The 13,038-nt window shown below is 48.6% G+C and overlaps 1 protein-coding gene and 1 non-coding gene across 12 annotated transcripts in view; both read left to right on the forward strand.

Annotated features, from left to right (window-relative positions):
* The window catches only part of CKAP5 (cytoskeleton associated protein 5), a 334,214-nt gene that overhangs the window by 56,026 nt on the left and 265,150 nt on the right, over nucleotides 1–13,038 (forward strand). The gene's annotated exons all lie outside the window — the stretch shown is intronic.
* On the forward strand, nucleotides 659–777 carry LOC134971155 (5S ribosomal RNA). Its single transcript, XR_010190265.1, has one exon. It is a non-coding gene; the product is annotated as a 5S ribosomal RNA (ribosomal RNA).

Below are 13,038 nucleotides of genomic sequence, written 5' to 3' on the forward strand. Positions count from 1 at the left end.
GGCGCCATAGCCGGGGGGCGGAGCTAACTCCTGCTCTGTACAGCGGGCTCAGCATTCTCCGCTCCCCGGCCACTGTTATAGTGTAATAGGCATTTATGTGAGTTTAATGCACATGGTGCTGAGGAGAATGTGATATAGTCATATATAGATTTTATCGCATAGCCCAGAGGAGTTTCACTCTGGCGGCCATTTCCTCCCTGCACAGACCTGGCTTCATATTTGCAGTGTCTCCTATAGCCCAGTGGGCTAATCTTGCATACTCAGAGACAAATACAAATAAAGTCCCAGGTATATTAACAGTTAACCCGCTTTACTCAGCGGGCTCCCAGGTCTCCCCGTCGCTAGGCAACAGCTCTGGGATTTGTAACTTTTCGATACTTCAGGCTGCTGAAATATAGATACATTCCTCCTGCAGTAGAGTCCTCTACCCAGCATTTTCCTACTTGCAAATCAGGGAACCTGCTCTATTACAGTAGCTGGGACTCAGCTCAATAATAATTAAAAGGATCTACTGTGCAGTATTTATTTACCTACGGTGTGTGTGTATATATACATATATAGTTATGTTTGTGCATGTATATATATAGATATATATATTTAAGTGCGTGTAGGTATGTATATAGATAAATCCATAAAATACCAGATATAGGGGATAAAAGCCTACGGCCACACCACCCTGAACACGCCCGATCTCGTCTGATCTCGGAAACTAAGCAGGGTCAGGCCCGGTTAGTACTTGGATGGGAGACCGCCTGGGAATACCAGGTGCTGTAGGCTACTTCCGCAATGTTTTCTAATAACAACATCTTGCACATAACATTTTCCCCCATCTTTCTCACAGGCTGGTCACCATTTTGAAAAGCCAGCGGAACCTCAGAGAAACATCTGGTGCACCTTAATTAGCGGTACACTAAATACAGGGCGGGGTGTTGCCTTCCCTTTATTATTCCTTGTTGTCACTAGTTACTAATGCTATTTGTAATTGTGGAATGCGTGTAAGGCATCAGACAAATAGCGCTGCGGCTCAGTACGCTAGTAGCGGGTATCTGAACAGGGGTTTGAATCCAAACAAAACTTTAAGGAGAACTCCTATAGCCTAGGGCTAAGACTCCTGTCCCACAGCGCAGCGTTGCTGGTTCAGGTCTTCGCTGCTCCAGAAAGTTTATTTTAATCGTATCGGTCACTACACATTATAGTGCAGACCTTACGTAGGGCTCTGTTTATTTAACCCACCTTTTCTCCTTTCGTTTGTCTCTCCTGGGATAGTCGAAGAATTCCCTCTTAGGTGTGAAGTATGCGGCGGAGCCATCTGCTTCGCCCTCCACGCACCTGCACACCCCTGTTTGATCAATGATGCAGGTAATGTCACTATTAACCAGACAATAGCTCATCAGGTAAGCCCTTGGACTTTGGTTTCCAAGGTCACAGGATCAAATCACAGCGGGACCAAACACACCTTTCCAAAAAGAAACTTTGCTAACATTCCATGCATTACTGATGTCTGTTTTCTGTGGATCTGAACCAGTGTCTCAGAATATACAGGTACATAATACAGCAGTTCATCTGATACTGCAGGTAAAGGAGGAGGACACGTCAAGTCCATCAGGGTTCCACGCCATTGACGAAAATGACAGCGACTGGTTCAGTTTCGGATGAGCTGGGCAGGCTCCGGTAGGCGGCCGACAGACACCCGAATACACAATATCAGGTATCAAACAGGGTTTGTTTTCCTATCTTTTCCCCGCAGATGGCAGGAGATGGTATCAGAACCTCTCTAGGGTATACACCTCGGTGTATCGCCGGTCCATCAAGCCGCCGTTTTCCTGAGGCAACCTTGCTCAGGGATCCATCGACATATGCGGCAGCATGGTTCTACCGTATCCGGAGCAGGTAGGTTGGGGAACAATTGTCCTCTAGGTTACAGGATGCTTCGCATCAGGATCAATTGATACTTTGATACAGGTCAGAATCACGATTCTGCTTTATGTTCCTTGGAGGTCTCCATGTCTACAGACTCGGACCCTGCATCTTCGCTTGGGCTGTCTTAACCCGACGACCTCTGGGGCTGCGACAGTGACAAGTAAACATGAAATCCTACGGGGCAGATGGTTCTGGGGAAGGAACTTTCTGCAGGATTTCTTGAACCAATGGAGGTAGGTCCACTTTGATTTCTCCTACTACTCCCCCAGCTCCAAGACAGACCTTTACTGGTCTTCCCTTTAGATTGTTTCGTGCCCTTTCAGGTTTTTGACTCCACACGGGTGATATCTTCGTCGCCAGGGGTTCTCAGGGTAAAAAGGCTGAAGCAGAGGTTCAACATCCTCAGTCCAGTCTGATTTTATGTCATCCTATACACCCATTACACCTGCAGGGTCCCAGGGTAGGCGCAGGTCGATGGGAGAAGGCTTGGGCGGTTACAACCGTCTCAGGAGTCCCTCGGCATGGGTCGGCTGATTTACGATGACAAGAGAGTCATACTGCAGGCTGCGCTCCATAGGTTTCTAACCGCAAAGGGTGTTGATCCCTGTTTTACACATATCATTTGAATTAGGACAGTTCTCAGGCCTTTGTTTTCTTTTCACGTTCCGAAGCCAAGTGGCTCGGACAGGCCTATTCTGGCCTTACAATCCTTTTAGTCTGTGATTGCTAGTTTAAACAAGAAAGGGAGTTTTACGTGTCCCTTGTCTTCAGAGATGCCTGTTTACTGATTTCCGTTGGACAGGCTTTTCTCAGATTCCCCCTTAACAGGATTCTCATTTTCACTGTAAGTCCTTTACTCTTCTCTCTTCCGCTCCCACAGAGTTTAGGAAGATAACAGAATAACTCTTTTTCAAGGGCAGTGGGTGACGTTGGTTCCCTAATGGGACAATTTACTGCTACTATCCCACTCTGTACATTAGGTGGCTTCTGAATATCCGGAGGATCCACGAGCTTCTGATTCGACACAGATCCAATTTATGCTCCGCATAGACGTTTCTCAACACGGTCCGTCAGAGGTTTTTTCATTCCTCGGCACCAGAGACTCTATTTCTTCAGTCAAGTTGCGACGTAATGAGTGGTCGCCTCCATTCCTCTCGGAACGGGGGACAACAATCTTGTTTCCAGATCAAGCCACCAGGTCAGACTCCTGGGTGAGGGAACATGCCCCGGAGTTTTGTCAGCTGGTCCGCTGTGGGCGGAGATTTCGGATCGACCTCAGGGCGTTCTGACTGACTCTTTAACCCTTTATTACTCTCGGACGGCAGTAGCCGTGGAGGCCCTCAGGGCTCCGGGGAGTTTTCTGGTTATTCTATCCTGCCTCCTTTTCTATTTCTACTTCATGTTCAGTAACACAGGAGGGGATTATGCGTGCTAGTCCTCTCGGTGGCGCTGGTTGGGCCACGCATGACTTGAAGATACAGATTCGCCTGTTGTCAGTAGAGGAGCCTTGGCTCCTACCTCGACGGGACTGTCTACTTCAACAGGCTCCTTTTTTTTCTCCTTGTTCAATTTTACACTGGTTTCGGTTACCCGTGTGACTGTTCACGAGACCTCAGAAGGGAGGAGTTCCCTAGTTCGGTTAGGCCTACTGGGCTCCGATTTCAGAAGTCTTTTACCTCTTCTCGCTTTTGCCACTTTGGGAAAACTTTATGGAACATAATGAAGATAAAAGGGGGTTTTTCCCCCTTCTTCCAGTTACCATTCATCTTTGGTTTCTCTGGGAGGTTTTTTGCTCCGCTGCGCTTCAAACCACACTGACCGGAATTTTAGGTCTCTGCCTTTTTCGCTTTTCTTCCAAATGAGATTAGCCTAGCGGCCGTAAGTTCGGCCTCTTGTTCAGGGAGTACTCTATTGGCAACTCCCCGGGCTCGGCTTCGGCCTCAGCGGTCGTTTCTTCCAGAGGGGAGGTCCATTTTTCATATAAATCTGACACTAGTGGTTTTCAATCCTCTCTGAATGTTGTCAGGGCTCGTCAACTCTCTCTACAGAGGTCTCAGGCTATTCGATGAAGTGTTTTTTTCTTCTTTGCTCTGGACGATGCTCCCGTACTAAATAGCCGGGGCCCCAGCATATGCTGGACAGTTGGATACATCTGATCATCAGACAGTCTTCTTGGCGGTTACTAGGGAACCTCCGTTTTCCAATTCAGCGCGCTTTACGCGCATTGTAAGACCTTCGTGGGCAGCCGCCCGCGGGGTCTCCATGAATATTTTGTCGGGCGGCTACTTGGTCAAACCGACATTCGTTTTGTCAAATTCTACAAGTTTGACACTTTTACGGCCTCTGCATCACTGTTTGGCCGAGCAGTTTTTACAGGACTCTCAGCGCTTTCCCACCCGTTTTTTGGGAGCTCTGGGACGTCCCCATTGTAACTACACTCCAGTGGCCCCTAGTGGATGAAGGAGAAATCAGGATTTTGGTACTTACCGATAAATCCCTTTCTCCGATTCCACAGGGGCCACTGGACGCCCGCCCAGCGCTGTTTCTCCTGATTTTTGTTTGAATAACGATTGCAGATCACCATATGACTGCTTGTTGGGTTCAGGCTAGCCTGGTTTTTTGTCAGGTTCTGTTCCAGGTTTAGTTTGTGTTCGCCTGGTTTACAGGGCGTCGTTAACCTCCTCTACCTTACGGTTTGTTTATTACAGCTCTCCTCGGGCACAGTTTAACGTAGACTGGCTTGGAGGGGAGATAGTAGGGGAGGAGCTAGCCACAGTGTGAGAATTTTTAAAGTGCCAGCTACCAATACCACCTACTATCTCCCCATTGTAACTACACTCCAGTGGCCCCTGTGGAATCGGAGAAAGGGATTTATCGGTAAGTACCAAAATCCTGATTTCTGCCTTGACAGTATCAGCAAGACGGTCTCTTTGGCTTAGGGTTTGGAATGCTGATTCGGACTCAAAGCAGACCTTGACGGCAGTTCCTTTTGAAGGGGAGTTTCTTTTTGGGTCGACGTTAAAGAAGATTATTTCAGATACTACTGGAGGAAAGATCCCCTTCCATCTGCTCCACACAAACCGAAACCTACAAGGTTTCGGTACTTTCGTACACAGGGCAGAGATAGTTTCCAATCCTTTCGTGCTTTCTCCAGATTTCCACGAAGAGGGTCATTCAGAGGTAGAGGATCTCTGGCTACTCTCAGACCGGCCAGTAAGCCTGCCGACAAGCTTGATTCAGGTCTTCCGGAGGGATCGTTGAAGGTTGGGGCTCGGTTACTTCAGTTCAGTTCCTGTCGAAAACCAGATCGGTGGGTAATGGGGGTCATATCCAGAGGATATATGTTGGATCTCGAAGAGGCAGTCCCATTCCGGCTATTCGTCACACTTCTCCCACACGATCCCTCCAGACGTCAAGCTCTTCAGGCAACAGCAACCCTCTTACAAAATGGAGTAATCCTTCCGGTTCCCTCTCAGAGGGGTCGGGGTTTTTACTCTGGTCTTTTTCTCGTGGACAAACTGGATGGTTCGTTCCGACCCATTCTGAATCTAAAAGCCCTCAACCCCTATCTCTCAACCCAAAAATTCAAGATGGAATACATTCGCTCAATTATCGCCGCCATGGAGCCAGGGGAATATTTGGCTTCAATAGACATAAAAGACACCTACTTACATGTCCCGATTTGGATAGGACATAAATCTCTTCTGAGATTTGCAGTCGGTCCGTGGCATTTTCAGTTTCAGGCTCTTCCCTTTGGTCTCTCCACGGCGGCTCGGGTTTTTACAAAGGTCATGTCGTCGCGGTTCTCCGTTGTCAAGGGGTCAACATCACTCCATACATGGACGACCTGTTGGTCAAGGCCCCGTCAGCGGAGATTCTCACTCAGAACCTGCGTCTAACGACAGACTCTGCAGTCATTCAGGTGGATAATCAACTTTCCAAAGTCGTCTTTACTCCCTTCCCAGAAAATGTTTTTTCTGGGACTTTCATTCGACACAAACAGCCAGAAGATGTTTCTTCCTACGGATAAGATTCAGGATCTGCAGTCCAGAATCCGGACCCTGTTACACTTACCGGTAGTGTCGGTCCTCAGATGCATGCAGGTGTTAGGCAAGATGGTGTCCTCCTTCGAGGCAGTCCCATACGCCAGATTTCATGCCCGACCTCTTCAGGCTCAGATTCTCAGCTGTTGGGCTCGGATGGATCCACGTCTCGAATTGCAGTTGATCTGCTTGTCTGTAAAGACTCGTCATTCGCTTCACTGGTGGCTTCACAGTCACAATTTGAGAAAAGGAGCGCTGTTTACGGTTTGGTCTTGGATGATGGTCACCACGGACGCAAGCCTCAGCGGTTGGGGCGCAGTGTTCCAGACTCATCACTTCCAGGGGCGCCGGAACAGTCGGGAGTCAAAATTACAGATCAACAATCTGGAATTGAGGGCAATCCGGTTTGCACTCCTTCAGATTCAAACCATGGTACAGGGTCATCCAGTTCGTGTGCAGTCCGACAATGCTACGGCAGTGGCTTACATCAAACTGGGAGGAACTCGCAGCTGGTTCGCAATGAGAGAAGTCGCTCAGATTCTCACATGGGTGGAATGTTGGGTTCCCGTAATATCCGCAATTCACATTCCAGGAGTCGAGAACTGGGAAGCAGATTTTTTGAGTCGTCACACGATTCATCCGGGAGAATGGGAACTTCACCAGGAAGTGTTTCTCTCTCTCTCTCTCTCTAGTGGGCCGCTGGGGAATGCCCGACGTAGACCTAATGGCGTCTTGCCTCAACAAGAAACTTCCTCACTACGGCTCGCGGACTCAGAATCCTCAAGCATTTCTGATCGATGCTCTAACAGCTCCGTGGCAGTTTCAACTGGGTTACGTGTTTCCGCCAATTCCACTGCTTCCATGTCTACTTCAACGCGTTCGGCGAGAAGGTCTCGCAATAATTCTGGTGGCTCCAGATTGGCCGCGCCGACAGTGGTACACTTCTGCGCAGCATGGTCGTCGGAGACCCCTTTCGTTTCTCCCCTGTGACCAGATCTTCTTCAAGGGCCTTGTCGCCACCCAGATTTAAGTTGGCTGGCTTTGACGGCTTGGTACTTGAATCCAACATTTTTTTTTTTTTTTTTTAAATAAAGTATTTTTATTTCGAAGGAGAGTAGTTTGCATACAGACATTGCATAACAGGAACATAATACACAGAAAGTGACATGTCCTCATCGGAGATCAGCATTCTCTTACGGCTTATTATCAAACTATGTCATACGCTCAGAGGCGCATAGGAGTGTAAAGTTATATACACCATTATGTTGCATACTCCGTACACTCTAGTATTCATGAAATCTCATTATACTTCCCCCCCCCCCCCCCCAAATATAACTCTTACGTACAACCCGTCAGCGTAAAACCCTTTAAAAAAAAAAAAAAAAAAAAGAAATCAAACCGAAACCAACCAAAGAGAACCCCCCCCCCCCCCCCCCCAAAAAAAAAAAAAAAAGACCGAGACAAAAACAATAGGGGGAAGAGGACGCATTGGGGGATACTAGCACTCGAAATCCTACCCTGTCCAGCTGGGCACAGAGCCACCCCCTCATTCACAACCCATTGGGTGAGAGGGAAGCCTATGGCCCTAGAAGATCATAACTTGGCAAATCCAGGACCTATTAGTAACCCTATCTCCATTAAGTTGTAGGGTCTGGGACTGAGTATATGGATTCCAGCCATGGAGACCAAATTCTTTCAAATTTAGCGGAGGCATTATGTTTCATATAAATGTATCGTTCCTTAAAAACAGTCATTTATTAGTGCCTTAAGAGCGGGGAGTATAGGGCCCTTAGGGGCCATCCATAGCCTCGCGATGCTCACCTTCGCCATAGCACATATGTTGCGAGCATATAGGCCCTCTGGACTAGACACAAAATCAGAGCCTCCCATTCCCAGGATGCAAAATTGCGGAGTAAGCGTGGCCTCGTCCACCCCTGTGTTCCCCAGAATCGATCCAACCCCCGCCCAGAAAGCCCGCAACACTGGACAGTCCCAAATGAGGTGCCAAAAAGTACCTGCAGTCATCCCACACTTAGGGCAGTCACCCACACGACCCGTCCCGAATTTGGCGAGTCTGGCCAGGGTCATATATATATTCTATGCAAAAGGAAGTATTGTATTTGTTGATACCTGATGGACTTGGTAACCGTGCTCGGAGTTTCCAAAGCAAGGGCCCAGTTCTCCATCTATGGGGCCCAGATCCTGCTCCCATTTGACACGGAGATGTGTCAAAGGGTCTATATGGAGTTTGGCGAGTAGATAACCATAAGCATGGGAAATCATCTTAACTCGACTCAGCATACTTACAAAAGTCTTAATGGGAAATGGTATAATCTTAGGGGAGGAATTGGCGAATTGGGATTGTAAGGCATGTCTGAGTTGGAGGTATCTAAAAAAAAAAATAGGTGTTAGGCAAATTAAACTCATCTTTTAGTTGTTGGAAGGATTTAAGAGTTTTATCCGTATAGAGGTGATTTATGGAAACCACTGATTTAGGGGCCCAAACTTCCCTCCCCTCGAGCGCACACAGTTCAGGGAGCCATTTAGAATACCAGAGGGGGGTGTCCGGGTCCAATCCATCAAATTTCAAAAGAATTCTTAGTGCCTGCCACACCTTCAGGGCTTGGTATATAAGAGGAGGAAGGAACTGGGCCAAGCTCCCACTCAGCAACACCTGCAGGGGAGACAAGTCGGGGAAGTAGCATTGGATAAATACCCAGTGTAGAGAAGTGACGCCAGTATCCTGCACCCATGCACTAATGAGTCAGCTGAGCGGCATAGTCGTACACCTGAAAGTTTGGCAAGGCCATACCTCCGTCGCAGCGCAGCCTGGTGAGAGTGTTCAGCTGTATTCTTGGACGTTTGCTAGCCCATATTAAAGAAGACAGGACACTATTCAGTTTTCTAAAGAAGGATGGATGAATATATACAGGGGATTGCAGAACCACATATAGAATCTTAGGTAGTATTATCATTTTTACGAGGCTGACCCTGCCAGATACAGTCAATGGAAGCTTACACCAAGTCTTAGATTTACGAACAATCTGTTGCATGATCGGATCAAGGTTCAAAGGTGTAAAGTCAGAGGGGTCATTGGTTACCTGTATCCCAAGATATTTAAATTTCGCCGTCCAACATAGCGGCAGGGAGATTTTAGGAACAGCAGGGGGGGCCAATCACAGGCATAATGGAGGACTTAGACCAGTTAATATGAAGGCCTGAATATACACCGAACTCCTCAATCAATTGCAACAATGTAGGCATAGACCTGGTGTAATCCTGCAGAAACAACAGCATGTCGTCAGCGTAAAGGGCAATCCTATCCTCACGAGGGCCGGTATGAATGCCCACTATGTCTGGGTGGGACCTTATTAGACAGGCCTAGGTTTCGATAGCCAGGGCAAACAAGGTTGGGGACAGAGGGCATCCCTGCCTGGTCCCGCGGAACGAGGGAGAGATATAGCCATTTACTGAGATCCTGGCGGTCGGGTGCTGATAAAGCAGTTTAATCCATTTTATAAAATTAGTCCAGAAACCCATGCCTGTCATGACCTCCCATAGATAGGACCACTCAATACTGTCAAATGCCTTGGCGGCATCCAGCGAGACCACTACCGAGTCAGAGGGGAAGTCACATGGGATTTGTAAAATGGTATATAATCTACGTAGGTTAATAGAAGTGGACATCCCTGGCATAAAGCCGGTCTGGTCGGAGTGGATAATGGAGGTAATTACGGTGTTGAGTCAAACTGCTAAAATCTTTGCCAGGATCTTGGCGTCAGTGAGAATCAATGATATCGGTCTATAGGATTCTGGGGATCTAGGGTCCTTTCCGGGCTTCGGGATCACTATAATAATCGCCTCCGCCATAGAGGGGGGAAGTTGATCATTAACAAAAATCAGAATACAGGGCGTGAAGCCTAGGACCAAAGAAATCAATGTGGGTCTTGTATACCTCTGAGGGGATGCCGTCATAACCCGGTGCCTTTCCGCTGGGAGACAAGCCAGTAGCCGCCGTTACCTCTTCCAGAGTCAAGGGTGCCTCCAACCTCTCAGAGGCCTCCGGGGGGAGTGTGGGTAGGGGAATATTACTTAAGTAAGCGGAGAGGTCTGATGCCGAGTCTACCTGTTGTGAACTGTAGACCTCAGCATAGTAAGAGCGGAATAGCTGCGCAATGTCCGGCGTGGTGTTCACAAGGGAGCCATCGCTACCGGTCATCTGAGCAATTGTAGAACCTGGGCGGTCACTGTGCACCAAGCGAGTCAGCAGGCCGCCTGGCCTATCGCCCTGCATATAAACATTAGTAGCCTGAAATAGAAGCGAGCGTGAGTTTTTATCAGACAGATGAGCCACCCATGCCGACTGAGCCGCCAGCCAGCGTACCTTCAGCGCAGGGGTGCCATCCACCAAGTACCTAGATTCCAAATCCCTGGCGTCACTCTCAAGGGCTCGCTCTCTCTCCCTGCAGGACATTTTAAGGGCAGAGATACATCTAATATACGTACCCCTTAGGAATGCCTTAAATGAATCCCAAACCACTGTTCCGTGGGCCGAGCCTACATTGTCAGTAAAGTATCCCTCCCACTGAGTCACCTGGTCAGAGCAGTCACCTAATTGCAGCAGCCAGGAAGGATGCAATTTCCAATAAGATCAACCCCTCTGGCTCACCATAGCGAGAGTCAACACCATAGGGGAGTGATCAGATATACCCCGGGCCTCGTACTGGACGTCAACCACCCTAGGGAGAAGAATGGGGGAGAGTAGGGTCAGATCGATCCTGGAGAACGAACCATGCGTGCCAGAGAAGCATGAAAACTGTCTAGTTGTAGGGTGCCGAGCTCTCCACACATCCACCCACTGCAAGTTATTCAGAAAATCAGCAAATTTAGTAGGACTAGAGCGGACCCCAGCAGCCTGCGGAGAGCGCCATCTGTCTAAAGCTAAATTCATAACATTGTTAAAGTCACCCAAGCAGACTACCGGGGTGTCCGGGGAGGAGGCTACGAATGAAGCGGCCTGCTGCAGTACATCGTACGAGAAGGGGGGGGGGGGATATAAACCGCCAGTATGTAGTAGGGTTGGGAATTTAGTCTACATTCAAGGAACACAAAACGACCGTACTTGTCAGTCTTGACCGACACCAACTCAAATTGGACCGATTTCTTTATCAGGATGGACACACCCCTGGAGGAAGAGGAGTGAGAGGCGTGATAGGCCCAGCCCACCCAGGGTCATCTAAGTGACCGTAACCTATTCCCTTCCAAGTGAGTCTCGCAGAGACATGCAACATCCGGGCCATATTTCCGAAGTGTATTTAAAACTAAGGAACGCTTTATCTTATTTAAACCTCGAACATTCCATGTCAGAAATTTCAATTTAGCCATAGATCTGGTAATATTCTATGTAGTAACCTAAAGAAACAGCCCAGCGAATATTCCTGGAAATCGTTAGTAAGGGTAAGAACAGTGCTATACTACTCAATCTCTGAATCTTAATCGACAGTATCCAATGCATCAGACATACTTCCCACATCAAAAAGAATTACTCCAAAACAAATTTAAGCATGAGAAAAATAACAAACTATAGAAAGAAAAAACTTGCGTAAGGCACAGCAACAAGCTGTTCGCTGAACTCTCCCCCCCCCCCCCCCCCCTCCCCGTATACCACCCCTAACTTCGGCATACTTAAATCCCAAACTACCGTTCCTATCTCTCAAGGGCTAAATACCAAACAAAACCTTTAACCCTTAACCAAAAACAAGCGATCAAGAGTAAGAAAAGTCCTGAGCCACCAACGCCAAGGGGGGGGCTCCCTGGACAATGGGTTGATGCCTCTGGTGATCCCAACCGAACATTAGACAGTGCAGGGCCTCAATCCGGGGCCATCTGGCGCGCTCCCGGTGCATATCTGTCCAGCCATTGGGCCGCCTCTCTAGGGGAATTGAAGAATTTGGTTTCCCCGTCCGCTACCACCCGGAGTCAGGAGGGGAATAGCATAGAGTAGGAGAGGTTCAGGTCTCTGAGGCGCCTCTTGATAGGCATAAACTGGGCTCGATCCTTCTGGACGTCCGCGGCAAAATCAGGAAAAGCAGATACGGTAACCCCGTTCCTGGTAAGGGTGCCTTTTGTGCGTCCCAAACGGAGGACCGAGTCACAAATCCTTATAATGCAGAAATTTGGCGATGGAGGGGCGCCAGGAGGTAGAGGACGAGATGGTATCCGGTGTGCACGCTCCACCGCAAACTGTGCCGTGACGGATTCAGTGCCGTACAGTTCCTTAAGCCACGACTCCAGGAAGACCTCAGGCTGGGAGCCCTCCTCCTTCTCCGGCAGGCCCACAAACCGCACATTATTTCTACGCAGCCGACCCTCCATGTCTAGTAATTTGGATTGAAGGGATGTTACTTGCTGGGTTACCGTGGAAATAGATTGTTTCATAGGACCGCACATATCCTCCAGATTCGAGACACGGGTTTCAGCCTCTCCCACTCTCTCTCGTATGCGCTGCTGGACATCCTGCCGGAGCAGTGAGAGATCACACTGCACTTTCTCCATCTTATCTGATAGACGCTGTTCTGATCCAGCTATTGCCTCCAGCACTTGTTGAAGGGATGGAGCTGTGGGTGTGCTAGGGGATTTAGCAGCTGTTACAGATGGGGAGTAGGAGTGGGACGGAGAGGCCCCCTGCGAAGCGGCCTGCGAGGCCCGTAGGTTAGGTGGGTTAGGTTGTCTGGCAAATTTCTCCAGCTTCGCCGCAGCCGTGCGCTGGCCGTCCCGAACCATGACGGACAATAAGTAGTAACAGACAGTCCGATATAATCTCTGGTCAGAAGCGTAGGAGACATCAGCAGTGAATGAATTTTAGGGTTGTAATAAGCAGAAACACATCCGCAGCTGGTCGGCAAAGTAGTAGGCAAATATAAAAGAAGGTACTGGCAGCGTCTCAGAATATAGGTGAGAGCAGGAGCGATGCAGTTATTTAGTATGTAAAATGAGACAGCAGCTGAAGTCAGAGTGTAAAATGGTCCCAGGAGGAAGAAGTCACTCACCAGTTACAGACCAGGCAGCCTTTAAG

This window comes from Pseudophryne corroboree, chromosome 11 (genome assembly GCF_028390025.1).
Source record: "Pseudophryne corroboree isolate aPseCor3 chromosome 11, aPseCor3.hap2, whole genome shotgun sequence".
NCBI classification, from domain to species: domain Eukaryota; kingdom Metazoa; phylum Chordata; class Amphibia; order Anura; family Myobatrachidae; genus Pseudophryne; species Pseudophryne corroboree.